This window comes from Vulpes lagopus, chromosome 3 (assembly GCF_018345385.1).
Source record: "Vulpes lagopus strain Blue_001 chromosome 3, ASM1834538v1, whole genome shotgun sequence".
NCBI classification, from domain to species: domain Eukaryota; kingdom Metazoa; phylum Chordata; class Mammalia; order Carnivora; family Canidae; genus Vulpes; species Vulpes lagopus.
Window position 1 is genome coordinate 96,525,536 of NC_054826.1, and position 27,621 is coordinate 96,553,156.

At 46.1% G+C, this 27,621-nt stretch overlaps 1 protein-coding gene across 8 annotated transcripts in view; it reads right to left on the reverse strand.

Annotated features, from left to right (window-relative positions):
* The window catches only part of CUX1 (cut like homeobox 1), a 363,660-nt gene that overhangs the window by 108,102 nt on the left and 227,937 nt on the right, over positions 1 to 27,621 (reverse strand). The window lies entirely within an intron of this gene.

The following is a 27,621-nucleotide window of genomic DNA, read 5'->3' on the forward strand; positions in this document are numbered from 1 at the left end:
CCTGGCACTTGGGGAGAGGGGTCATGTGGGTCTGTGAGGGGACTCTGTGGCCCATCTGGAGGAGGTATGCTCGTGTTGTGGGCAGGGCTGCCCTGACCTTGGGCGAGACAGAGCCATCAAAAGATAAAATACAATGTGTCCTATCAGGAGATTGAACAGAGTGCCCCCAAAAAACAGGAGGGAGAGAAATTCTCTGGGAAGGGAATCTGGTAAGGCTTCAAAGGAGGATGTGTGAACTGGGTTTTGAAGGATGAATAGAAGTTTGCCAGGATGGAGTGAACCACAAGAGGGTGGAGAGGGTTGTGGGAGGATAGGATGGAGGCTAGGGGACTCTAAACACCACCCAAGGTCACTGTCATCCACCGGCTGGCTCATACACAGGGAGCTGCTAGCCGCCCCCCCCCCCCCCCCCCCCGTTTTGGAAGTACTCCCTTGAGTCATTTGAAGACAAATGTATAGTTCTGAGATATAATAACATCGGGGGTGGGGTGGGCGGATGCTGACTTCTAATAAAGGCCTAATTCCAAAAGTCCATGGGAGGTTAGAACAGACACCCGGGGCAATCATGGCCCTATCTTCTGCAGGACAGTTCCCCTTGGCCCCTGTCAGGAGGCTGAGGCTGAAACTGGCTGCCACCTGAGGAGGGCTCAGCATGCCCATGGCAGAGAAGGAGCGTAATGTTATAGCCACAGATCCTTGCTGGGCTTTAGGGCCTGCTCCTGTGTGGGCTCCCAATTCCACACTCCAAGTGGACTGGAGCCCTCTGTTGCCTACAAGTCCCAGTCCCCTGCTTGGTGCTCCACACCAGGCTTGGTCCCCTGCCTGCCTCAGCCCACCCCCCAGTGCCAGGGCCCTGGGTTATGATGGCTCCCACCACTTGTGGGCCTGTAAAGAGCCTTGGACTGTGCAGTCTACCTGGCTTGCCTTCCACCGCTGGGAATCTCATCTCCTACTTCTGTCCCCTACCACCCCCAGCACTCCCCAAATTGTCTTAACCGCTCTATCTCAGGGTAGTCCCTCCCCAACCCCTCCCCGCCCCCACCCCCACAACACGTTTGAGTTCACAGGTTAGAGGTGAGGTTCCATACGCTGGGAGCTTTCTGAAGGCCAGGCTGTGTGTTTCCCTCACCCTCATCCCTGGAGCTTGCATAGGACCCTGTCACTGGGCTGAAGGCCAGAGTCCTGCATACAGCCCATCCTGCCATCGGTGGTCCCGTCCACTCCCTGGGACAGTGTAGGGGCACCCGGAATGGGCCCAATGCTAAGAGGGTTCCTCTGTCCCTGAAACCCTCACCACCACCACCCCTGTAATACCAAGAATTGGAATTGGCCAAACTGGACTCAGGCCCTGGCTGGTCTGATTTTACCATTTGCAGCACTCTGGGCTCCCTCTGGCCCTGAGGCTCCTCCAGACAAGGTAATCATTATCACCTCTCAGCAGCCCCAATGGGGTTAACAGATGCCTTGTGATCAGGTTCAATGCTCATTATACCTGTTGGAAATAGTATCCTGCTTTCGGCTTGGTCTGAAAAAAGTCTAAAACGACTCCTAAAGTGGCTTCATGAAATGAAGCTATTTTTTTGGGCAACTGTGTGACAAAGGCAGTTGTCTCTGGAAGACCCAACCACCGGTCCCTGCAGTGAAGTACTGGGTGACAGGGGGTGGGCCAGGGCAGCTTAACTAGGAAATGGCTCATGGGGCCTTAACTAGGAAAACCATGGGGCCACAGAGAGGAGTCTGCTGTTTCCAAAGGGCAAAGAAGTCAGTGGAAGTGTCAGGGGCTTTACACGCGACAGAAAAGGACGCCTGACAGTCGGTCTGGACAGCCGTCACCCTGACAACCTGCTGATGACATGTAAACTTCCTGGGATTCAAGATGAAAGAAAAGTTAAGACTCTTCCTAAGGCAAATCCTACTAAAAGCAGTTTGAAAACTTTAATCAGATGGTTGTTCATCACATAAGTGCAAAATCCAGATATAGACGGCCGACTTCCCTGGCTACTGGCAGGGCTTGTTTGCTCCCTCGCTTGTCCTGTGACCACATCCCACCACCTGCCAGTGTCCCGGCCCCGGCTGGGGACTACAGGATGGGCCCATGTATATATAGCTTCTGCATATTTTGCTGGTGCCGCATATTTGTGAGAGAGGGCCAGAAGGCATCACTGCTGGGTGCCCGGAACCAGATCTGCGGGCCGCCTCACCTCACTTCTCCCCTGGGCAGATCAGGGGAGCTCACTGTGCAACCTGGTGGTCTGTAGGGCAATGGCCTGTGTGGGGGAGCCAAGATCCTGCCCATGAGGATTTCCCCCTAATTCTCCTGCTGGGTCCTCCATGAATCCAGATCTCCTGTTTTATATCTGCTGTTTCTTTCACTGTTCCTACTGTCTTTTGGCTGGTTCTTCAGTTTGACCCAAATGTAGCTGTTCCACCCTGTAACTTTTCTCTTTTGTTCCTTTGTTTGGTTTTTCTCTTCTTCATACCTGGTTTCTACTTCATTCATTTTTTTTGTTGTTGTTCTTTGTTTTTAAAGACTTTACTCATTCATGAGAGACACAGACAGGCAGAGGGAGAAGCAGGCTCCATGCGGGGAGCCTGATGCGGAACTCGATCCCAGGATGCCAGGATCACACCCTGAGCCAAAGGTGGATGCTCAACCACTGAGCCCACCCAGGCATCCCTACTTCATTCATTTTTTAATTACTCCTTGTTTTTGCTCGGTGTTGCTAATGGCTAATGGCTTCTTCGTTTCCTAGAGTACATTTCCATGCTTGTTTTGTACCTGTGGTCCATCTGTTTTGCTTCAGGTCACAGGCTGCATTTGGGGTTTGTCTTCCAGAGGGATATTACCCACTGGGGCTGACATCCCCCTGGATTACCAGCTACTCTTTCTGGTAGTGTAGGTGTTGGGAGGACATAGAGAGGCAGGTTCTACTGTGGTTCTCAAGATGAATTGGAGCAGAAAGGTGCAGAGCAGGTGTTTGAGGCATTTTTGCTGAGCGTAGGAAGGATGAGGAGGGGATGACTCTAGACTCCCAGAGTCCTCACTGGTAACTCCCCTCTACCAGGACTTTAATGCTCAGAGAAAAGCTGCAGGACAAAGAAAGGAGGCAGCTGGTCTCTGTGGGTGCAATTCCCCAGCCCTTGGAGTTTGGAGATAAGGGGTGGGCGTGTGGCTGCCTGGGGGCCCGCTGGCCCACCCTTGCCTGTTTTCAGCCATCCCTCACTTCTTGCTGCTGCTAGAGGCCAGGCCAGGCAAGGCTGGCACCCATGGGGGCTGGGAAGAGGCATCTGGATCCTGCCTGGTTTAGGGGATGTGGTAGGCTTGAGAGACTCCTCACAAATACAGACTCGGGATTTCTTCTCAGGTGTGGATGGTTTTGGATATTCATTAGTCTACCTAACATCCAGAAGACATCGCCAAAGGATTTCAAGGCACTTATTAAAAAAAAAAAAAAAAAAAGAAAAAAGATTAGTCACATTTAAACAGGAAGGTGCCTTCTTGTAGTCTGAGGCAATCTCTGGAAATGAATTTCAAGTTTTTCCATCTTCTGGTCAGTTTCACTTCGGTTACTAAGCAACCGTGAAACTGACCAAAATATTGAGCCTGATAACAACTAAGGCACTTACCTTCATTCCCAGGGCAACTCTCAGATTTCCAAAGCTTTCAAATGATAATCACAACACTGAGCTCTGCTGTTAAGGAACCAGGGGCTATTCAATACCAGGTATCCTGATGACGATGGGGCCCAGAGAGGCTGCAGGTCCCATTCACAGAATGGAACAAAACCCACAGGAGATAATGGAAGGAACAGGGATGCCGGCAGTGAGGAAAGGTTCAGAGTCTTAAAAGTCTGTAGGCTCAGGATTTGCTTTTCCAAGGGGCATGCTTCTTAAAAGGACAAAGAAGATACAACTAGCTGGGCTAGTCTATGTGTGATCAGGGCTTCCGAAGACTTGAAGTGTGGCCATTGGCCTTTGTAGACAAGGACAAAGATGGCAGGCTCGAGTGTGTGTGCTGGTCTGAGAACATGTCTGCTACTCCCCTTCAAACGGCTGTCCCTAGCCCCCAACAAAATTAATCCTACCAGACGCACCTGTCCTCAGTAAGTAATATGAAAATGCCCGGAGGTTGATACCACAACTAGAAATGCTCTCTGAGAAGTGAGTAATGAATGACAGTGCGTGTGCATTCATAGCACAAATGTCAACAATATTCCAGAGGTTTTTCATTCCTTTCATTTTGAGGGTTCAAACTATCACATCAGGATCTGGAGCCTGACATTAGCCTAAAATCATTTATTTTTCCAAAGTCCATAATAAGTGCACATACTGTTTGCTCAGCAAAACTATTTTTTCTTTTTTATAAAAATTTGGTTCTCTTGCCTTTTTACAAGCTGACAAAACAGCTTCCACTGATCTATTAACCTGCACTGCATTATGCTCCGCTCTGGCTTCAAACAGCGGATAATTTCTGTGTGGCCTAGAAGAGGTAGTTCTTTCAATCAGTTCCCCACAAATCATTTCAGGGTATTCCCTGGCCTAGCACACAATTTTTATGAGGAACTTAAAAGGGCATGGTCAGTGATGGAAGGAAAATGATAGCCATGCCAGAAACTCTGTATTTACTTCCACACTAGCCTCCCAAGTGCTGAGGGATGGCACCAGGGTAAGGCTGGCACATATTACCATTCCAAAGAATCACAGCCACATCAGGAGCTGTTAAAACAAAGGGCAGTTGGAAAAGGCTCCAGGGCATCCCTCGGGTCAGTGTGTGTTCCTGGACCCAAGTCAAAAGCCAATAGTCTCAACTAGATTGTAAGGTTCTTGGGCACGGAAAGAAGAAATATTGAAAGGTTAATTCTTTCTGCTTTAAAAATTAAAAATAGAATTTAAGAGAATTTCTAGGATGTTTAATAAAATGACTCTTGCCCTCTACCCAGAGGCTGCATTTGATGGTCTCTGCTGGCAGGAAGGCAAACACTTTGCTGACATCCTATATCCCCGGCCAAGTTCATTCTCTGCAGAGGGCAGATGAGACGCAGAAGTGGGGCTCACTGGGCTGGGTTCAAAAACAACAGGTAGGAAAAGGAAAAAGAGGTGGTCAGAGGGCCAGGCGCTGAGGAAAGTTTCTTGGCTACCGTCTGGAATCCCCTAATTGGTGGGGTGGTGGGGGTGGGGGTGCAGATTTCTCTGGAGAGGTAGCTCCCTGGCCCTGCATGGGCAGAGCACAGAAATGCAACATCACCAAGAGGAAAGGCTGGTTTGCAGAGTCTCGTGTGACAGTCAGGGCAGGATTGTGCCCAGAGAAGGTGGCACTGTGCCTCCTCCAGCGCTGGCAGCAGTTAGCTCTGACGGGTGTGGGTCACAGACTTGGGTGTGTGTGTGGGGGGTCTCCACTCAATAATGCCTACTGAGCACCTGGTCCAGAGAGAGACAAAGGTCCTTGGTGCTGAGTCAGAAATGCGTAGTGGCACTGGCATCTGCCTTATCCTTAGTACACAGGACCTACCCTGCCCATCCTTGGAGCTCATACATATGCACCCAGTGGGACCCTGTTACTGCCTCCTCTGTGGTGGGTGCAGGGACATGAAGAGACCCAAGTGATTCGGGTATAATTTGGTACAGTAACAGCCCTCCTAGGGACAGAGGGACAATGCCTCCTTTGCAGACAGAAGAGGGACAGTCTCACGGATGAGGGGGACATCTGGTCTACATCCTAGAGGATAAAGAGGAGCTTGTGGGGCAAAGGACAGTGGGGTTGAGGGAGGAACAACATTCTAGACAGAGGAAATAATCACAACATGGTAGGTGCCTGTTCGATTTTGTAACAGCTCTTCAGTTGCTCTTTTGGGTGTTCAGGTGTCCTGTGCCCTCATATGCACATGGCAGGGCCGTCTCCTCCTGTCTTTTTATATCTTTTCATTCTTTCTCTCGGATGAAGGCAGTGAGCAGTGCTTCCTTCCAGAGCCACATCACAAAGTGAAGTGACGGGAAATCCCTGCCTGGTGTCTGACTTCGAGGGCAATGCATCGAATGTTCCACCGTTAAGTATGTTGCTCATTTTATACTTTAAATATATGTGTTTTTATTTTGTTAATGAAATGCCCAACTGTTCCTCTTTTATTAAGACTTTTTAATAAAAGATGGATATTGATTTAAGTACCTTTTAAAAAAGCATTAATGGAGCAAATGAAAAGGTTTCTCTCTTCTGACTCACTAAAATGGTAAATGATACCAACAGTTACTTGCCCATTTGCTCTTGAATTCTGTGTGCTGGTTAATTTATTTAGTTTTTTATCCATAAATACTTATATATGAGATTGGCTTTCAGTTTCTTTTGTCTTATCTTTGCCAAGTGAAGTCATATGAAATACTTTGAAAGCGTTTCCTTCTTTCTGTAGACAAAGTCACTTATCACAGATTTGACGATGTTGATCTTTTTTTTCTTTTCAAGATTTTATTTTCAAGGAACCTCTACACTCAACATGGGGCTTGAACTCATCTGAGATCAAGGGCTGCATGCTTTACTGGTCAAGCCAGCCAGATGCCCAGATGATACTGCTCTTAAAATACCTGAACACACATTCCCTCTGTACAGTTTGAACACTGCCATTAGGCATGTGAGCCCTGTGATGTCTACACTCGCTGCTACCCCCAGCCCACAGTGACCCAGTAACCATCCATCTGGATGGGTCTGTTCAGCCTATGGACTAGCCCTTCCCTCCACTGCATTTCCATGGTAGTTTGTGGTCAAATCCAGTCCATTGGCCACCAGTCGAGTTTGGTTGGTGCCATGGATTCCAGAAGCTACTTTTCAGCTTGCTCCCTCCCAGTAAGGCCCAATGTATCTATTGGGCCAGAACCCCCTCATCCCGGCAGAGAGCAGAGGATCAACAGCTGATTACAGACCCGCCTCCCTAAACACCTCGGCTCCTTTTCCAGATTTCAGGCAATCAAGTCTTCCAAATAAAGAAGCCTAAGAGAAGCCTCGTATCCTAATCGGAGCCATTGTGTTGGGTGTATTCTGCTTCTGGTGGATGTTTTTTAAACCTATTAGTAACATGCATCCCGTGTAAATTTCCTCCTCTAGTTCAATGGGCTAATACTCTTGGGGATTTTTCAGTTCTGTTTCTTGGGAACTCTGGTTGTCCACATGGCTGTCCCCTCCACTGAGGCCCCCATGGGTGGCTGTGGTCACCATCTGTGTCTCAGCCCTGGTGTCTGTCCTCTGAAAGGCCTCCCAGTAGCCCCGCTCCTCTCTGTCCACTCGTTTTATTTTTATCGCACTTATTCTGGCCTTATAGTATCTTATTCACGAATTGATCACTTACTTGTTCACCACTGTAATCTCAGAGAACACAGCAGGGGCACGCTAAATATTGGCTGACTAAATATGCAAATTAATGACATCTGTGTGCTACAGGAAATCAGCTCTGCACTTGATGGGCAACCATCCATGTGCTGGTATGTTATTTTGTTTTTATTTTTTATAAAACATTTTATTTATTTAAGAGAGAGAGAGAGAGAGAGAGAGAGAGCGAGCACGCGAGCACACAACTAGGGAGAGGGGCAGAGGGAGAAGCAGACTCCCTGCTGAGCAGGGAGCCTGATGAGGGACTCAATCCCAGGACCCTGAGAACGTAACCTGAGCTGAAGGCAGACATTCAACCAAAGGAACCACCCAGGTGCGCGGCAGGTATTTTAAGGAGCAGAGGGTGTAGGGCATTTTGCTGAATTTTTAAAGAGTCTGTAGGCCTGGCTCCCAGTGTATCCCTGTGCCTGACACAGAGCTGGGCACAAACAGGAACTGGGCAGACACAAGGAGGGCAAGGAGTGGGGAGGAGGAGGAAGGTTTTCTGGATGACCCTCTTGCCTATGACCAGACTTATCTTTCATGTTCCACCCACACTGAGCTGGCTCTGCTCTGGCAGGAGTGGAGGGCAGGGGTGAAGCCACTTGGCTCCCTTCTAAGCTTCTGATCAAACACATCGTGCCAGAGTAGATGCAGCTCTCCCCAGTCACATCCAGCAGAGAAATGGCTGTAGCGCTTAGTGTCTAGGCCAAGCCTTCCGGAAATAGTGGTTTTTATTCTTATTGGAAATGAAATTGTGCTCAGACAGTGAAGTGGCCAGAACATCACCTCTGCCTGATCAGAAATAACCACGATTGGTTCATTTTTCTGACTGTTCTATTTAAATTTAAATGATACAAGTAACAAAATCAATTTCAGTTATGTTTCTCCTCTTGTTAATCCCAGATGGGAAGAAGATTCTCCTTCTTGCCCCACTGTTTAGCTGACTTGGTTTCATGAAATGATTGAAATAAAATCCTCCATTAGGTTACTCTGTGTCTAGCTGACCAATGAAGTGGTCTACAGTCTGCACCAGGCTTATTTTCCACCTGTGCCAAACGGACAGGGTAGTTCCAGCAGGCTGGGCACTTGCCATTGTGTGACCCTCAGTATGATCAGAAACAGCCTGTGGCTGTCACTCAGACTCCAGTCATCTCTGGGCAGGGACATGGGACAGCTGTGGCTGACAATCAGGTTATGAGATTGCCAACTTCATTCTGCTTTTGCTACTGAGACCAACCAAAGCCTCCTGGGATCAGTATCTGGATTAAACTTCAGGTGCTTCTTGCCATTTCTGTAGCGTTCTAATGCTGTTGCTCTCAAAGCAATGGGGAGCAGGTTGGATGGGAATATCCTTTTCTTTCCTTAAATCAAATGCCAGCAGGTCACGGGTAGGATGGGAGGTTACCGGAGGTGAAATTAGAGAAACTGTGGTCTGGAGAAGCAAAAGAACGTGGCCAGCAGAGCAAACAGGCTCAAATTCTTCCCTACTGCCTTTTAGTTGTTTGACCTTGGGCAGACTTTTAAGCTTGATAGCCATCTGCACAGCAGGAATAATGCAGCCTTTCTCAAAGAAACTGGCACAAGGATTAAATAAGAGCAGTGCCGAAGTGGAAAGGGCTTTGCAAACCACCAAGACCCATGCACATAACATAACCATTCTTATTGTTGCACATGAAAATCAGGATCTTCCTCTTCTGGTCAGAGCTGATTTTCAATGCCTGACAACATTACAAGACACTCAACACCACCTATGAAGTGGCTTTTGCTCCAAATTTCTAGTCTGAATCTGATGAAACCTCTGGGTTCAACTACAAACTTAGAGGAATTACAGAGGACAAGAGAACACGCTCAACTACATTCCGGGATGTTATTGGCAAAATTGGAAAGACTTGGGAAACTCTTCAGGACATATGAGCCAGTTCCTTATGCAAATAAATTGCAAAGAAAAGAAAAAGAGAGAAGGGGGATCCAGAAAGTGAATGAGGCATACCAACCAACCCCAAGGTCCAGATTTTATTGAATCCTGAGCCAAACAAATTAAAAAATTAAACCATCTATGACTGGGGGTAATGAGAAATATAGGAACTAATGATTTTACGAAATTAATTTTTGATCTGATGATAGTATTGTGGTTATGTTATAGAAGAAGAGTCTTTACATGAAGTTGACATGCTAAAACATTTAGAAGGGAAGGGAAAGGATTCTGGAAGAGCCTCATGATAAAACAGGGTGGGGGTGAGGACGGGCAGACAGGTGGCCACGAATGAACAGGGTGGCTGGAACTGCACACAGGCAGTTCCTGTCCTCTACTGTGTGTTGGAAATTTAACACACAAAGAAAACCAGAAAAAGTATAAAGTAATAAAAAGAGCAATGACCCTCACAGTAGTTTTGAATCCCTCCAACACTAGGTGTCTACTAATGAAACCTGTAGGATGTTGACCATGCCACTCCATTTGTATAAGAATGAGGTGAAGAGCAGTGGGGGGTGGGGGTGGAGGCTGCAGTTGAGGCCCCAGGAAAGAACCCACATCAGAGGGGGCCTCTATGCCAGAAGTCCAGCTCTGCCCAGACTCTACACTTTGCAGACTTGTGTGAAAAGGGTTAATTCCCCCAAATCTCAATTTACTTGCTCAGCAAAGAAGAAGAAAAAAATGCACAAGAAGAGCTCATCTCTGTAAGAAAAACATGATTGGAAAGTCATATATGAATATTTTCCTTTGATCCAGAGAAAGACTGCTGAGAACAGAGAACGAGAGGAAAATGAATTCTGGATGGGACACCCAGGTCCCACACACCCCCTCACTACTCACCAAGAGCCCGTGCCCCCACCCCCAGGAGCTGCACGACCCACGTGAGGGTCCATTGGCAGAGGCCACCACCAGCAGGGCTCTGGACCCAGATTGCAGCCTGCTTACTTTCAGACTTTTGAAAAATGCTTGGGAAGGGCTGCTAATGCTGTTTGTAACACACAGATTTTAAATGTCTCCTCCGCGTATTTAGTGTAGAATCTATCAGCACATATTTTGCGCGGCTGGAGTGCTGCTTCCCCCACTTGAGCCCTGGCTCTTCCAGAACTGCCTTTCAGATTCTGTTTCTCATTCTCTGCTTAACCTGTAGATGCCCTGCCTACAACTGACAGGTGCTGGCTAACCTACCGACTGCCAGAGACTGTGTCTGATTCCTGGCACCGCCCCTGCAAGCAGAGTGCAGGGTCTACCAGGAGAAAACCCCTCAGACTCCACAGGTGAGGAAACTGAGGCCAGGGCAGAGTCGTGATAAAGGGGCTCACGGTTACAGTTGAGGCCCCAGGAAAGAACCTGACTCGGCCAAGGAAGGGCGAGAGCCCTGCTCTTATTCCCCAGTGTAAGGAATTCCTAATTACCCCCTTTCTCCCCTAAGTGCTATTTGGTAGGAAATGTTAAGAGAAGGCTTAGTGGCAGAGAAGCTAAAACTTAAGAATAAAGACAGATCTCCAGCTGTTGCATCCTAGTTATTACTCTCGGCTCCCTCCCCCACCACACCTCCAAGCCCAAGGCCAAGGTGACCTCCCCGGCCCATCTCAGGCCCTGGGGTGGGCTCTTCCTACCACACCCATGCCCTGGGACTGCTGACTACAGAGCTCCTCCCCGACCTAAAGCTCCTTCCAAACCTTCCTCTTTTGGTCTTTCTCCACCAAGTTCATGCCCCAGCTCCATGGGTGGCTTCAGAGGCCCTCAAAGAATTTGTTCTCAACCCTCCTCTCCCCCCAGACCCACCCCCTCCTCACTATGACCCGCAGGGCTGGGAAGTGAAACTGGAGACCAAGGTAGAGGAGCCCAGCACACTCAGGAAAGCCAGCATCCTTCCTCTTCCTCTCACTGGCACCAAAAGTCTGCATTTCGGCAGCATAAGTGCCTTTTTTAGGGCAACTTGAAAATGAATAATTCAGCGGTTCCTATTCTACTTGTGAAGTGTTAGACAAACAATTCAGACGGGGCCAGACTTGCTGGCCCCACGAAGACGGTCCCTTCCCTTCATTCTGACATCATCGGATTTGGCCATGAATCTTTAAGAACACCCTCCATCCTGTCTAATCACTAAAATACCACAAAGGAAGTTCACAATACTTAGACGCAGGGGGAAAAAAATAGAAAGGTTAATTGCAACCTAAAGTTTTCCTTCGTAGCCAAGCAAATAGTACATCAGTCACAGTGATACGGAACTCTTTAAAAGCCTACGTATGGAATGTCTTAGTCATATCAGCTTACTGAACAGTTGAAAAAATTTTTTTTAAAGATTTATTTCTGTATTTTAGAGACAGGGGGAGGGGCAGAGGGAGAGGGGCTCAAGCAGACTTGGCACTGAGCCCATGGGGCTGGATCTTGGGACCCTGAGATCATGACCTAAGCAGAAATGGAGAGTCCTCTGCTTAACCCACCCAGCCACCCAAGCGCCCCCTATAGTTGAGCTTTTATATTCAAATCCAAGCCTTAAAAATATCTTCCCTACAGAGCTTTGCCCTTGAACTGCCCTGGTCCACCCTAACACCCTCAGTGATTCTGTGTTTTGTGTTAAGGCCACTTTCAAATACTATTTTAGAGGCAGGTGTGATGACAATTTTAAAAGTTAAGCAAACAACTTTCCTGGTTTTATTGCAAAATTAATTTTGTAAGGGATTCACAGTGGACAAGCCAAATCCTCTTTCACATGCTTGTGGCTGGAGAGCCTCAGCTGATATCATCTCAAGGTCTGGCCATCAGGAGAACACGCAGAGCCAACAGTTGCCTGACAGCTCAGCCGTGCCTGTGATCACTGATGTAAGGTGCAGTGCCGTGGTAATTCCGGACAGGAAATTGGATTCAGTTGCTTTTCCAATGATAGGGTGGGGGCTCCCCAATTTAACCCTTACGAGAAAGACTCCCAAATACCCAGGTGATCATTTCTGAGTTTAGTAAAAGTTAAACAATGTGACTGGTAAGAATGTATTCGTCTGTGTCGGATGATACCTGGCACACCTCAGTCTGTGAAAAATATTTACCACATACTGTAGAATCAAGGATTCTTACTGGGGCATCTGGCTGGCTCAGTTGGAGGAGCATGGGATTCTTGATCTCAGGGTCCTGAGTTTGAACCCTGTGCTGGGTGTAGAGATCACTTAAGTAGATAAAGACTTAAAAAAAAAAAAAAAGGATTTTTATCACTAGTTGATAATCTTGCTAAACAGCAGTTTTGTGAAGGCAGCAGATAATCTTTGGAAAATGCAAATATCTTTGAAGAATTCACCAGCCAGAGTATCTGTGGGTTCAGAGTATCACATAAAAGATTGGGCCTCACTGCAGAGGCAGTGGCAGGGTTAATGCAGTAAAGTATAACTTGCCGCTGTGCGTGACATATAATGTAGTAACATGCAGGACGGTAAGAGAATCAAAAATAAATGGGTGGGTTTTTTTTTAAAAGGCTTTAGAGGGGCTCCATGGTTCTGCATCTGGTGATGAATTCCAGTAGTAAGAGGAGACACAGGACAGGGCTGGAGGGTTCAGGACACTCTTAGAGTCAGTGAAGCTTTTTGGCTCATCTTCCTTAAATAGATCAGAGAGTATCTGGCAGAGATACTATGAATCAGAGAAAGGTAAAGTTAGCAACAATAAAGACAAATGTTAAGAGAAGGATTATATCAGTAAATGTAACCAGGCTAAATTCACCTATAAAAATAATAGTACATACTTGAAGAAAACCCCAAATCTAACAAAATGGAGTAGAAACACACTTTGACTAAAAAGGTGAAGACCAACTCAGTGTTTTTAAAAGGCTGAGGCAAGGTTTTAAAACACTGTAGTCAATATCTTATGTAGAATATAACTTTCCAGAGAAGTAAGTCACACCAAATGGCAAAGTAAAAAAAACAAGCTTGAGCTTGTCTTAAATCTGGAGGCAAGAAAATCTATAAAATAGGTAATATAAAAATGTAAAGAGAGGCAATGTATAGAATATAATCCTACCAGAAAATCTACTACACCGCTCGGAGAGCATAACACAGTTCAAGGGTTCCTATCACATGGAATCTGAAAACCAGGTCACAGTTGGAATTTAAATGGGGGAAATCACTAGATTGAACAGGGCAGACACTCAGAACCAAGAGGCTCCATTATTCTCCACAGAGAAATAAGAGAGATGCTCCTTTTAAGAATAGGAATGAAAGAAGAGGATCAGATGTCCTGGCTGTCACAAAAGGGTGCAAATTCAGTTTGTGGGTAATATAGTCACATGCTCACCAAATCCAAGGGATCTGCAGGAGTAAATGAGCAGAGATAACCTGTGAATTCAGCAAAGCCCCATGTTTTTTTTGGTAAAGACAAAAAAAGATAAAACTCCCAAGTACCAGTAATAAATATCCGGAAAATGAAAGATCTGTCTTATCCACAACAAGGATATAAATATTAAACACATGGGAATTAAACTAACGTGGTATAAATTCCTTTTATAGAGAATCGAATTACAAAATGCTAGTGGGCAAAGAAAGTTAATGATACTTCTTATGTGCAGTTGCATTGAAGATAAATAAACATAAATTCATCTCCCAGGCAGCCCCGGTGGCGCAGAGGTTTAGTGCCGCCTGCAGCCTGGCGTGTGATCCTGGAGACCCAGGATCGAGTCCCATATCAGGCTTCCTGCAGGGAGCCTGCTTCTCCCTCTGCCTGTGTCTCTGCCTCTCTCTTCGCTCTCTCTGAATGAATGAATGAATAAATAAATAAATAAATAAATAAATCCTTAAAAAAAAATTCATCTCCCAAGCTGATTTATAAAACTTGGTGAAATGACAAGATGCATACAGAAAAATTAGGTGATCAAAACACTGAGGGTTTTTTAAACCAAAAAACCCAACAACAGCAAACTATATGGTCAAAATATCCAAACAGAAAACAGAGACAGTAGCAAAACAGTGTGGTGCCTATTAGAATGAAAAGTTCTATCAACAGAATCGCATTCCAGACAGTAAACCAGGTATATATGTGGTATTTACACCTCATTTCTCTAATGTTAAATACCAAGTGAAGGGATTGTCAGCACTAATGGACAAACTGGATATTCATATGAAGAATAATAAACAGACACATATCTTACTATGTCTTACTTATTCATGCTAGAATGAATTCCAAGCAGGTTAAAGATAAGATAAATCACAAAACAATGCTTAGAAAATGGATTGGGAAGGAAAGGCCACTTTCTATTATTGAAACCATATTGAAAATGATTACTGATAAGTTTGATGGGCTGTCTGCTATAAACTAGATATAATACCTCTGGACAATGAAATCACTAAAACTTAAATGAAAAGAAAATCAGTTAATAAGTAAAAGTCCTAATAAATGTGAGTAATTAAAATCTAGAATACATGTAGAATTACTACCTCGTTTCCACTGTAGCCACGTTCTTGGGATATAAGGAAACATACAGTGAATGAGAAGATGGGAAAATGCTGAGTTTTGTGGTAACAAATATAAAGCCAAACATCTGTGAGGTCCCACCCAGCATGGCAGAGATGGTGGAAATCACTGCAGCCTGCCCCTTATCCTCTGGATCTGGCACAGGTCTGAGACAAGTAGTGTTCATTCAACAGGCCAGACTGGAGCTCTGGGCTTACACCTCCTTAATGTGGGCCAGGGGGAGAGAGAGAAGAAACCTCAGCTGCTCTTGTAAGTGGTCCATCCTGCTGCAAAGCTAAGAAGCCTTAAAGCAGCATCTCTTTTGTCCTGGTGATCTCTTTTTATAAAAAAATATTTGAAGGAATTATTTTCCTGAACAAAGATTATGAAAAATCAAATTAACTAAGACACTTGCCAATCAAGAATGGTTATGTAAATTGTAATTCATCGAGAGGAGGAAATAAAACTTTGCCATCAAAATAACAAATCAGCAGATGAGCATGGGTTGTAAAAACTGTACAAGTGATGTCAGGCCCAAAGAACAAAGGACAGTACACAAAGTAGAATGTCCTGAGGTCGTCTACTCAGACCAGCAATGTGCGCGCGGCTATGTGCCACATGTAGGCACTGCCATGGGCATCAGAAATGTGTAGAAGAGTCTGTTCTTGGTAAGAGAACTGGTTAGGGAGAGACAAAACACGTCTTTTTTTTTTTTTTTTTACTATTAAGATGACTAATTAACCGTGAACAACAGAGACAGGCCCAGAGGAAGGTCACTTAGCACTTTCAGTAGCTGCTAGCTTTCCAAAAAGAGCCAGATCAGAGGGTGTCAGACATGTTCATCATGATGGCGACAGCTAATGTTGCCTGGACCCTGGCAAAGGGACCACTGAACACTTTATGCCTATTAACTCCTGGGAGCTCACGTGGAGGCAGACACAATCACAGAACACGAAACCCAGGCCAGGGAAGGCTAACGGGACTCTGCCGAGGGCCCCCTGTTCACTGGCAAAGAGAACCGGGGGAGCCCCCGGATTTGGCCTCCTTTCTCTAGGGTTTGCAGGCTCCATCTAACTGAGCTTTTAGTAGAAAAGTAAGAATTGCTTTAAAGGTACAAACATTCATAAAGATGGTGCCAAAGTGCTTTTTTGTTTATCTTGGTGATGGATTCTGAGCTGGACAGAGAGGTGGCTGAGCACAGGCTCTGCCTGCAGAGGGGTGGGCCCTGATGGCTATGAGGCCACTTTCCATCCATTGATGTGAAAGCTGGAAGACTAAATAGATTCTCATTCAATTGGAGATTTAAAATTTAGAAGAGGGTTGCAGTGAAGACGTGCTTGTCTCCCTACTCCCAGATCCCCGTCTACAGCCCATGTTTGCACACAGAGCACATTATACACATGAAATTCTGAGCCTTGTGGTTTCCACTTAATTACATATGTTGGACATAGCAATACATAAGGAGGTTCTGTGTTCGTTGTTTTAAAGACAGAAAAGGGCTCACTTAGAGATCAGAGTGCACATGAATTCCAGAAGACCAGGCACAGCAGAGCCTCACAGGGCTGACTGCCCATGACAGTGCCACCTACAGCCGTGTGCTTTCCACCTCTACCCTCCCCTGCTCTAGCTGTCAAGATATGTTAATATTCCAGGGATCTTGTTCTTTAGACCTTCCAGTGGGGCAGATGCAAAGACTGTGAGAGTCCTAAGGGCAAGGACACAAGATGAAGTGGGGAGGTGTCTGCTCCCCCTGGTGTGTTAGCTCATGGGTTATCCAAATACTGATGGGCATCTTGCTGTATGCCAGGCATAGTCATAGAACCTCAGAACATAGACACAAGCCCTCGAGTTGCTCCTGGTCTGGTGTGACAGATGGGATCATCAGACACCCAAGTCTGACACAATGTGGATCCATGGAAGGCTGTGCTTAAGCACTGGGACAGAGATGAGGGGCTCCACAGCGGCCATCACAGTGCTGTCCCTTGTCCTTATTTGGACAACTCTTTTTCTCAAACCAAATATCAACAACGAAACCAGTTTTTCAAAGAGTGGTCACCAGACCGTGTGTGTGTGTGTGTGTGTGTGGAGGGCTGCAGAGCCGTGGGTCCCATCCCAGACCCACTGTGTTGGACACTATGGGATCTGGCCCAAAGATGTGCATGTTCAGCCAAGGCTCTAAGAAATCTTAGCCAAGGTCAGGAGTCACTGACCTGCATGATGAGGGCCAATGTGCTGAATGCCCATGCTTCTGCAGTTGGGATAGAGCCATAGGTCAACTATTCTACATGGCATGAGAAGGCACAGATGTGTTCCACTCCTACCTTGTACTAAACATCCTTGCCCTTCTAGAAGATACCTGGAGCTACCCTAGATTTTCTGCTCCGAGTTTTTTTTTTTTTTTAAGATTTTACCTATTCATTCAGGAAAGACACACAGAGAGAGGCAGAGACATAGGCAGGGGGAGAAGCAGACTGTGCGCGCGGGGGAGCCTGACATGGGACTTGATCTCAGGACCCTGGGATCATGACCTGAGCCGAAGGCAGATGTTCAACCACTGAGCCACCCAGGTTCCCTGGTCTGAACGTATTAGGGGAGTTCCATATTTCAGCACAAGATTTCTCATATTGGGGCCAGGTCCAAGGACCTCCATTTCAGTAATCTCTGAGGAAATGTCCACATTAAAATAGCAAGGTAAGCACGCATGGGTTGGATTTAGTCAACATATAGAATCAAGCCTCTGCTCTAGGCTTTTACATTTCATTTGGAACCAAGTGGCTTTCCCTGACCATCCATGGAAGCCAGCAAGGCTCTCTCCCTGCTGTCCCCCTCCTTAACTTGCTTTAATTTTCTTGGCAGTACTTGACACTAGATACCACCTAAACTTTCATTAGATGGCAATCTACTTTTTGTTCAGAGATGGCCTTCAGGAGAGCATGGACTTTGTTTTCACTCATTCAGGAACATTTGTGAGTACCCAGCAGGCCCTGTTCTGGGCACGGGGGACACAGTGCCAGAGGAATCTGGATTCTAGTGAGTAGAGAGAGATCAGCAAGTTAGGAAATACAGGGAGTCTCTGAAGGAGAAGAGTAAAGTGGGATGAGAGGTCAGAATCCACCAGGAGGGGAGACGGCTGCTGTAAGGACCCCCGCCCCCCAATTCCTGGAGAAACAGGCAACCCTTTCTCGTTCTGTGAGCAGTGACATGGCCAGCTTGCAAAGTGACAGGATCACTTTAGTGGCTGTTTTGCCAGGTTGATGGAGGTAATCAGAAGTTTGGTTTTGTCTGCATGATGCTTGTGATATCTATTAGGGTTGGCTGCCAAGCCCAGAGGTGGGTGGAGAGGTCTGGGCCAGAAACACCAGTATGGGAGCTTGCAGATGGGATTTAAAGTTATGATGGGGGGTGAGGGGTTGCAGTGAACCTCTCGGGGACACAATGAACAAGTGTAAAGACTGAATCCCAAGGCTGAGGTGCTCCCCATGCCCGGATCAGTGCCAAGTTCACAGGAGGCACTCAGCAGACACTTACCGAAGGGATGAATGTTCAAAATAGCCCTGACATGGGGGGTGCGGGACTGCCTCCATTTTTATGAAGGTGTCCCTTTGCTTAGACTGAAAATACATTTACACCTTCCCCTCATTATGAACATTAGCCACAGATCTGATACTGATTCTTCCACTGTGGCTGAGATTTCTGCCCCATGCTACACTAACCGCATACACTGCAGAACCTTACAAGCTTTGCCCTCCTACAACTTAAATCCCCAAGTTGCTTCTTCACACAGGGTTCTAGGTATGTGAAGTGCAGACCCAGAGCGGCAAGCAGGCATCCTCCATCCCTAGAGGAAGGGTCCATCCACATAATCGGCATTGTTCTCTGTATGGATTCAGACAATACTTGCCCCCACCCCAGTCCCAACTGTTTAACGCCTGGAAGAGGTGGGTTTCATGAACAACACAGGGGCACCTGGGTGGCTTAGACAGGTAAGTGTCTGCCTTTAGCTCAGGTCATGATCCTGGGATCCTGGGATTGAGCCCCACATCAGGCTCCTTGCTCAGTGGGGAGTCTGCTTCTCCCTCTTCCCCCTGCTTGTGCTCTCTTTCTTGTTATCTCTGTTTCACAAACAAACAAACAAACAAATGAATAAAATCTTAAAGAAAAAAAAAGCCCAGGTAATGTGGCAAGAACTGTGCAAAGTCCTAGGGCAAAAAATTAGGAGGATCCAATCATGGCCTTCAAGATGCTGCCAGTCTAAGATGGATGCTGAATCTCTCTAGTGCAGTGGTGCCTACTGACAGTCTCGGGAAGAGTATGGACCTCTTCCTAGAAAAATATTTTAAATATGTAAGTTTAGTTAAGAAAAACAATTATCTTCAAGGTCAGTTATTATAATACTTTAAAAAAATTATTATAATACTTAAAAAATGTGGTACTACATTTTCTTCTTTATCCATGCAAGAATGGATAATGAACCTAGTGGTAGGTTTAAGAACTATGGACTGTCTGGGGTATTCACGACAATTTTAATGTGAGGGAAAATATCCACAATTTCCACTTGCAACCAGGTCAGAGATTCTTATTCTGGTTTGGTGATTTCATTTGCAAGGGAAAGGAAATGCTATACCATAGTCAGATGTTAGTAAAAGTAAAGATGTACGTTTTCTGGGTCCAAATTCCTGATGGCTCCCCACCCCGAATTCTCTCCATGAAATGAGAGAGACCAGAGCCTCCTCTCCTTGTGAAGAAAGGCTGGTAACTCTGAACTGGGATGTCAGCATGGTGAGCCCTGAGAAGGGCCTGCGATTCTACCAGGGGAGAAGGGGAGTTAGGTTTGGTGTGAAATGAGGCTGTGAAGGTGGGGCTGCCAAACGAAGAGTCTCAAGCACTATGTCATGATTTTTCAGTGGAGGCAACAAAGAGCCAAGGGAAGATTTGAAGGAAGGCAGATTTTAACAGGATCAGATTTATATTTCAGAAAGATACTTTTAGCAGACACTTAGAGGATGGATTAGTCCAGGGAGAAATTGGCAGCAGGGAGATCTGCTGGGAAGACACCAAAGTTGTGGGGCCAAGAGATGAAAGAGCCAAATTATTATAGTGAAAAATGAGGGATATGGAATGTCTCAAGGAGGTGGAATGAACATGGATTAGAGTGGCAATGGTAAGAGTCAGGAAGGACCCTCTGTTTCTGGAATAAAGGCAGACTGAGTGTCTCAGTGGTTGAGCGTCTGCCCTTAGCTCAGGTCACGATCCCGGGGTCCTAGGATTGAGTCCTCCATTGGGCTCCCCACAGGGAGCCTGCCTCTCCCTCTGCCTATCTCTGTCTCTCATGAATAAATAACATCTTAAAAAAAAAAGAAAAAAAAAAAAGGCAGACCACGTTTGCCTTAGGTGGGGAAGACAAACAAGGGAAGCCATCTGTAGGGAAGACGGAGGTCACGGAGGATGGTGAGCTCACTTGAGTTTGAGATGCCCACAGCAGAACAGCCTAGCAAGCAGATGGAGCTGAAAACAGAGAGCTTTCTCTGTTGGGCTATTAAACTTTTTATTGCTTTGTAAGGGCTCTTTATATATTTGTATTGTATACAATACAATACAAACATTTTTGCCAGTTTATCAATCACTCAATTCAAAGGGAGCTGTGAATTTCCCCGATATCTACCCTTGGCATCATGCTTCAAAAGATTTTCCCCGCCCCCACATCAAAGGAGGAGCCATCTAAAATTTCTCCTGGTGTTTTTACAGTTTTGTTTTTTTACACTTAAGGATTTAGAACATCTAGACTTGATTCTGCTGGGGCTCAGCTCAGACTCTCTTATCTTCTGCATAGCCAATTATTCTGGCACCATTTATCGGAAACTCCATCCTTTTCTAACTTATTTAAACTCACACAGTTTTTACGGGCAGCTTTTCTAAAATATTTTCCCCTTAATTTCAAAATCTTCACCAATATACAGGGCTACTAACAGGAAAAACAAACAAAAAAACCCCCAATCAGCCACAGGCCTACACACAGAATTGACCACTGGATGTAAGTGGTGTTTTTTCCCATTATTGATGACAAATTCTGGACTTCTACCTACACTTGGACTTCCCATGGAAAAAATGCGAGTGTCCAGCAACCCTTGTGTTTGGTATATCCTAAGAAGTGTACAGCTGTCTTATGGGTAGAAAAAAGCATGGAAGCACGTTAAAGTGAGAACAAACTTTGAAAAGATAAATGAAAAGGTATAAATGTCTGCTCTCCAGTAAAGTTTCAAGAATATGCTGTTTTTGTGCTCCAGGCTATTTATTTTGAGAACATTCCAAACACTACAGGATTAAAAATTTTTTTCCTCCAGACTGCTTTAGGTTTACCTTTAGGGAAATGAGAGGGCGCACGTGCGGTCATCTGGGGGTTAATTCTCACTGATGCCGAATGCCCCGAGTCTTTGCTTGTTCATCAGGGCATTAAATCTGAAAGCTCAGGAGAGCAATGCAGCCGGGCTGCAAGAGTGAAGCTATAAAGTTCTGCATTAAAAATTCATATTGCAGGCTCGCCTCGGAACTCGGGTCTGGCTGAAAGGAGAGCTGGCGGAGAAATATGAGACACCCCACTGTCTTTCTGGCAATTGGAGACATTCCTCAACAAACAGCACCTCAGGAAGGGAATGAAAGGCCAAACAAGCCGTGAAGGAAATCAATGAGTTCAATTATCTAGCTCACTCTCACATTCCTATAGGAAGCTTTTCATTCTTAAGGCTGGTTCCAAAAAGTCCCCCCCCCCTTTTTAAATGATATCGCAGAACAAGAGCCCTAGACATCCTTACTGGTACCCAGATGTTTGGCACCTCTCTTAATGTGTTTTACAACAGCCCAGGGAGCCCTAAATTCTCCAAGCCACATGGGGTGAGTTCTCTCCCAGAGTGTGAGAGTCTCCTGGACGTGTGGCCAGAGGGGACCACACGCGGAATGACCAGTTCTCGTGTCAGGCGATGGACCTGCACGCATGTGGCATTCCGATTCCAGCAGAGTTACTCAGTGGTTACGAACCTCCAGAGGTTAAGGCATTAACAGCTCTGCAGTGGTAGGCACTTGGAGCTTTCTGCTCCCCACATTAGCAGCACCCAGGGGGTAACTAGTTATGATTTCTAATTCTGTGTCCCCGAGGACTCTCATGGCTGCAGCGTGCTGTCAGGAGGGGACCTGTGGCACAGACGTACTAATCTTCACAAAGTCAACATGCGAAAGGGTAGGTGGCGACCGGGGCCCTGTTGACTGAAAGTTTGCATGCAAGATGCTACGCCAGGCAGTTTACGAGGGCATTATTTCATTTCATTTTTCAAGACACCAAGGCCTGAGTTACAGAAAGTGGGTGTCCTGTCCAAGGTTACTCCTCTCACACTATGAATCAAGCTTCATAGTGACCCTGAGACTAGGGCTCTCCCTCTGATGCTCACACTGTCCCCCAGGTTCGGATCAGTGCCCTTCCCGGAGGCCCCTCCTCAAACAGGGTGTGCAGGCCCCACTGGCAGACAGGATTGGAGAGTCAGCTTCTGGGAAGTAAGTAGGAGATAAAGTTAAGAGGCCAAAAAGGAGGCAGGCTCTTCAATGCTGCCCATTGCCATCCAGTATAATCTCATCGTTTTACTAACAAGAACACAGCTACTGCTGTAGGAAGGGGACTTTGTGAGGCCTGACCGGTGACAGAGCTGGGGCTCGACCCCGGGTCTCTTGATCTAGGCCTAGCACCTTCCACCATCCACCGACCAGAGGAGGCTATGACCTCGATCACTGTCACAAAACAGTAGTTTGGTAGTGAGGCTAGTGCCGCTGGTGCCCTCGGAGTATTCTGGGGGTCCGGACTCTCCTGGTCTGATGATGACACAGGAAAGTCACCTAAAAATGCGCTAGCCACTGGCAGAAGAGAGGTACAAAAAGACAGAGCAAGTATGAAGCTTTCTAGTTTTAACCTGCAGGGCACTGACAGCAGGGTAATGAGTCAGGCTCCCAAACAACAGGGGAATTAACGAGTAATGAGCTCACAGTACACCTATTCAATGGGATACTGGGCAGCACGCATTAAGTTTTGGAAGGATAGTTAATGACAGGAAACAAATACTTACATGTCAAGTGAACAAACAAATAAACCAATAGCCGAGAAATGAAAGCAGTATGTCAATCTGATGCCATCCATAAAAGACAACAGAAATAAAGCACTGTCTAGAAAAAAGACCGGAAGGAATACGCCAGAAAGTTATCTCTGTGACGTGAAATAACGAGTGATGATCTATTTTCTAAAACTGTTTAGAATTTTCTAAATATGGTATAATCAACATGGAAGAATTCTGTAATTAAAAATAATGTGTCATATAAAAAGAACCGATCTTCATTGATGTAGGGGTGTTCCAACAGCAAGGACAGTCTCTTACTTTTGTCAGCCCTCCTGCTTCTCTTCCAAAGGGCCCTGGACCTGTCAGTGTGCATCCAATCACATTTTCCTCTGCTACCTGGGAAGCACAGGAGAAGATATGCTGCATCACGGTCACCAGTGTGGTCACGGGCCTCAGCAATAGCCAGGTACTCCCACGGCAAGTCAGAAACACATGGCGTGGGGCACCTGAGTTACTCAGTTGGCTAAGTGTCTGCCCTTGGCTTGGGTCATGATCCCAGGATCTTGAGATTGGGCCACACATCAGGCTCGCTGCTCAGTGGGGAGCCTGCTTCTCCCTCTCTCTCTGTTGCTTCCCCTGCTTGTGCTGTCAGATAAATAAATAAAATCTTAAAAAAAAAAAAAAAAAGAAGAAGAAGAAGAAGAAAGAAATGCATTGCTTTTAGAGGAATTTCACTGGGGGCAGGAGGTGGTATACATGTTCCAGGCAGGGCCTCCGGTAAGTCTTCCTTCCTAAAGCACTTCAAAGGTTCAGATGGCTCTTGCTTTCTCTTTAGAAGCCATCAGCTTTCTTAGGTTGTCCTTTCAGAGAGTAAATGACGTCATTGGTCAGGATCCAGGCCATGCGCTGAAGGGGAAGGCTCATGCTGATTTATTAGATCGTCCAAAGTCTCGCCCTCGACTGTACCTACGACCGTGCTGACATGTACACAGTATACAGAAAATAGGATGAGGACCCTCCTTGGAGGTAGTTCAGTTGACGTTTGTCAGCACTGTGCAAGCTGCAGGAACACTTCCATTACTCACTTGATCCCCAGTCTGGGAAGTAGGAAGGCATGTATTATGATGCCCATCTTACAGGTCATTAGATGTACCATGTTTGTCACAATTCCATGTTTTCTCCAATGATCCCTTACCTGTTTCCTTGAGCTTCAAACTGTGAGCTCCCCATGTTTTACCTTTATAGCGAACCAGGAAAACTTCAAAGATCTCTAAAAACAGAAAATTTTTATAAAAGCATGCCAAACCTGGTGACAGTAGAGAATAACGCTTTTCTCCACAATACCTTCTCCAAGGATGCTGGATGAATATGATTACTATCACTCTATCCATAAACACATTTGTACACATACCACATCCAGGATTGCCATATGCATCATATACATATGTGTTTCAGTGCACAGAGCAGAGCATGTGAGCCTGTGTGCGGATGGCATCTGGGACCACCCCACCCCCTTCATTGCACAGTTTGAGCACTTGACACAATGCCTGACATTTTAACATAGGCCTTTAGTAAGTGTAGCTGAAGGTGGGAGGCATAGAGATTGCTAGTTCTCATTGATGCTGTGTAATGTCCAGATACCTCTGGAGTCCGAGAAACAGGTGAAGAATCCTTGGCACTCAGAGTAAATTCTACATGGACTTGAAAATACAAAGCCACCCTCTTCTTCCTGCGTAGCGCCCTGGGCTGGGAAAAGTCTCCATCTGGGCTGTGCTGCTTAGAGATGCTGCTGTTGCTACAGAAGCCAAGGAAAGCCCTCTGGGGCTCACCCAGGCATAGAATTTTAGGTGTGAAGTTAAATACTTCTACAGGGATGGAAAATCCCAGGAATTCTATAAAATGCACCGTTATACTACTATTCAGGAGATAAAGCTACAGAGGGGGTAAAAAAAAAAAAAAATCCTTGGATATTCCCTGAAAGTGTGATCTGGTTGTCTCTAAGGCTGAAGGGACAGTAGGTTCTTTATCTAAGCCCATCCCCTCGAAACCATAAAAGTGACTGCCTCTCTATTTTTAGGGAAATTAATCTAACCAGGATAATTACAGCAACTGGTACTGGAAATTGATGACTCATCAAAAAGACAGGAAATAGAAAATGTTCCATTCTTAAAGGTACAGTGAAAGACTCCATTTCAGCAGACTAAAGTGGGTGTTTTCAAGTTCAACCGGGGAAGGCACATCTGTCCAATAAAATGATCAGAATAGTTAGGTGATTCTCTGGCTCTGTCGCCTGGGCTCTACTGGGGCCTAGTTTCCTAAGTCTTTCACGTGGAAGTATAAAAAAATAAATACAAGAGCAACGAGTCTGCAAGGGCTAACAGGATAGGGCTTGCAGGAAGAGGGAAAGCATGAAACTTCACGGAAACCTTTTGCCTGGTCGGCTCTCACACAGGTCACACTGCTCTCTTAAGAAGGCAGCACAGAATGGGACTCTGGGCCACCATGGCAGTGTGTGAAGAGCACTGGATTTGGGGGCCATACCAGAAACCTCCATGAAATAGTCCAAGCAACCCGAGTGCACAAAAGGTGCCCATCCCACTGCCATTCACTGGCATATGGGCTGCACGTCCCACCTGGGCGTTGTGCCTTGAGCTTTTGGTTTCCTAACCTTGTCAGATTGCCTTTCAGGGCCTCTGGGCTCCACTACTGGGCATTCCCGACCTCCACGATGCGGGGTACAGGCTGCCCTCAACAATTTCCACAAAGCCCTAAGCCATGCTCACTTGGGAATGGTTCCTCTCTCAGAGCACACTGCCTTTTGTGAGAAGGCACTGGTTACATATATGCTCTAAAGAAAATACTCTAAAATTAACCCAAGTGAAGTTCCTCATAAATGTCTCTTTTGTAATATACTAGGTAAGTCAGTGTATATACAATGCAGTTCTTTTTAAGAAGCACATAGGAAAGGACTATAACACCAGTAACCTTAAGAAATATGAATTTTTCTGGCAGGAAAGGTTTGGAGGTGCAAATTCTCCTAAGACTAACATTAGCTATAAAAAAATAGGGCATTTCAGTATTTTCTTTTATCGGAGGCTGAGAGTCACAGGCCACAAGTGAGAGGAATGTAATAAGCTGACTGTATGTGTTACAACTGAAGCTCTTTTTGCAACCAGGATTCCGGGGACAGAGCAAAGAGATGGCTCTGGACGGGAGCAAAAATGGGAATTCCTGCACTTTTGCGCAGGATGTTAGTCTGGAAGGGCACCACTCCCTTCCCGGGTGTGCGGTACTGGCCTAGCAGCGAGCCCAGGCGAACAGCTGCAGGACGCGAGGTCCTGGCAAGCTGGCCAGCCCTTTCCCTGGGGCCAGATGCCACGTGCCGAAAAGAAAGAATGCTGTCCACCTCCGCGGCCATCCTGGGGACTGCTTAAATATTAAAATCCACATCCCTCTGCTTGGCTAGAATTTCCAGGTTAAAGTCAACCAGGGTGCTAAATCTCCATTTGCTAACACAAGTGGGACGATCGGTACATAGGGTGACCCTCTGAGAAAGGAGGTACCTTTTTAACTTAAAAAAAAAAAAAGCAGAGAAATAATTCATTTATTTAACCCAGAAACAGTTATAATCTGCAACCCTGCAATCCTCTTACACAACTGTTTTGGCAAACCCCCCTATGTTCCAACAAATATTAAACTGTGCTTGCCATTTGTCTAAGGAATCTTGCATTAATAAACATGAGAAGAACACTTTTACCTCCCACTCTCAATGACGGGACAAAACAAAGACCAGCTGTATTCATCAATGGGTCCTTGTTCTGCACATAAAGGCTAATTACATTTTGCTTCAAGCCTACACATGGAAAACTTTACTGCTGCTGGCCCGACAAGTCAGCCTGCGCTGTCCCAGCTGACGCAGGGTGGTGACTGCACACAATAAACCAGGCTCTTGGAACAGCCCTGGTGCCTTCAACCTGCAGGATTCTTTCCAAAATGGGGGTGACATCTCCCAGTGACAGAGAGGCAAAGGCAACATGTGTTCTTCGAATCCCATCAGGAGATGATGCCACTAACGTCAATTTCCCCAGGGCCCACTAATTTCAGAAAGGCACACCAAGCTGTACTGTGAGCTCGTCTGGAGGGGACTGTGACATGAGACAGTGAATGTCTTGCAGTGACTGTACTAGGGGCTGCCCACATACCTTCCTGTTATTCTGCACAACCTGCTAGGGTCTTGACCACCGCTGTGCCCATCTGTTGTAGGGTAAGGACAGTGGGAGTGGTGGTCAATGAGCTCCCCCACAGCCACATGGAAGAGTCTTGGACCCTGCCATCCACTCCTGGGTTAGCCTTCTCCAAAGCCCATGCTGGACTGTGCCACCCCCATCCTCTTCCTGTGTTTTTTTTGTCCACAAGGATTTAAGAATCCCTACTCACCCAGAGAGAGACAATAAACTGTTTAGAAATGTTTTAAGACCATTTGTGAAAAGGTCTGCCCCTGGTGGGCTTACATTCACACATGTTAATGAGAAGATGTCTAGTCTAGTAAGATGCATGTAGGGTGGGGGCTTGAGGCAGACAGTAGAGTGATAAACCTTTCCCATAAAAGGGGAGAGGGATGTGAGGCAGTGTGGAGCTTCTGGACATATGCGATCTCCCAGCCTGAAGCACTCCTCACAAAGCTACAAGAAAGTAGTGATTATTGACTCAGTCCATTCTCTACATTTTTTGTGGATTACTTACTCTGGGAACCATGTACAGTAAGTGTT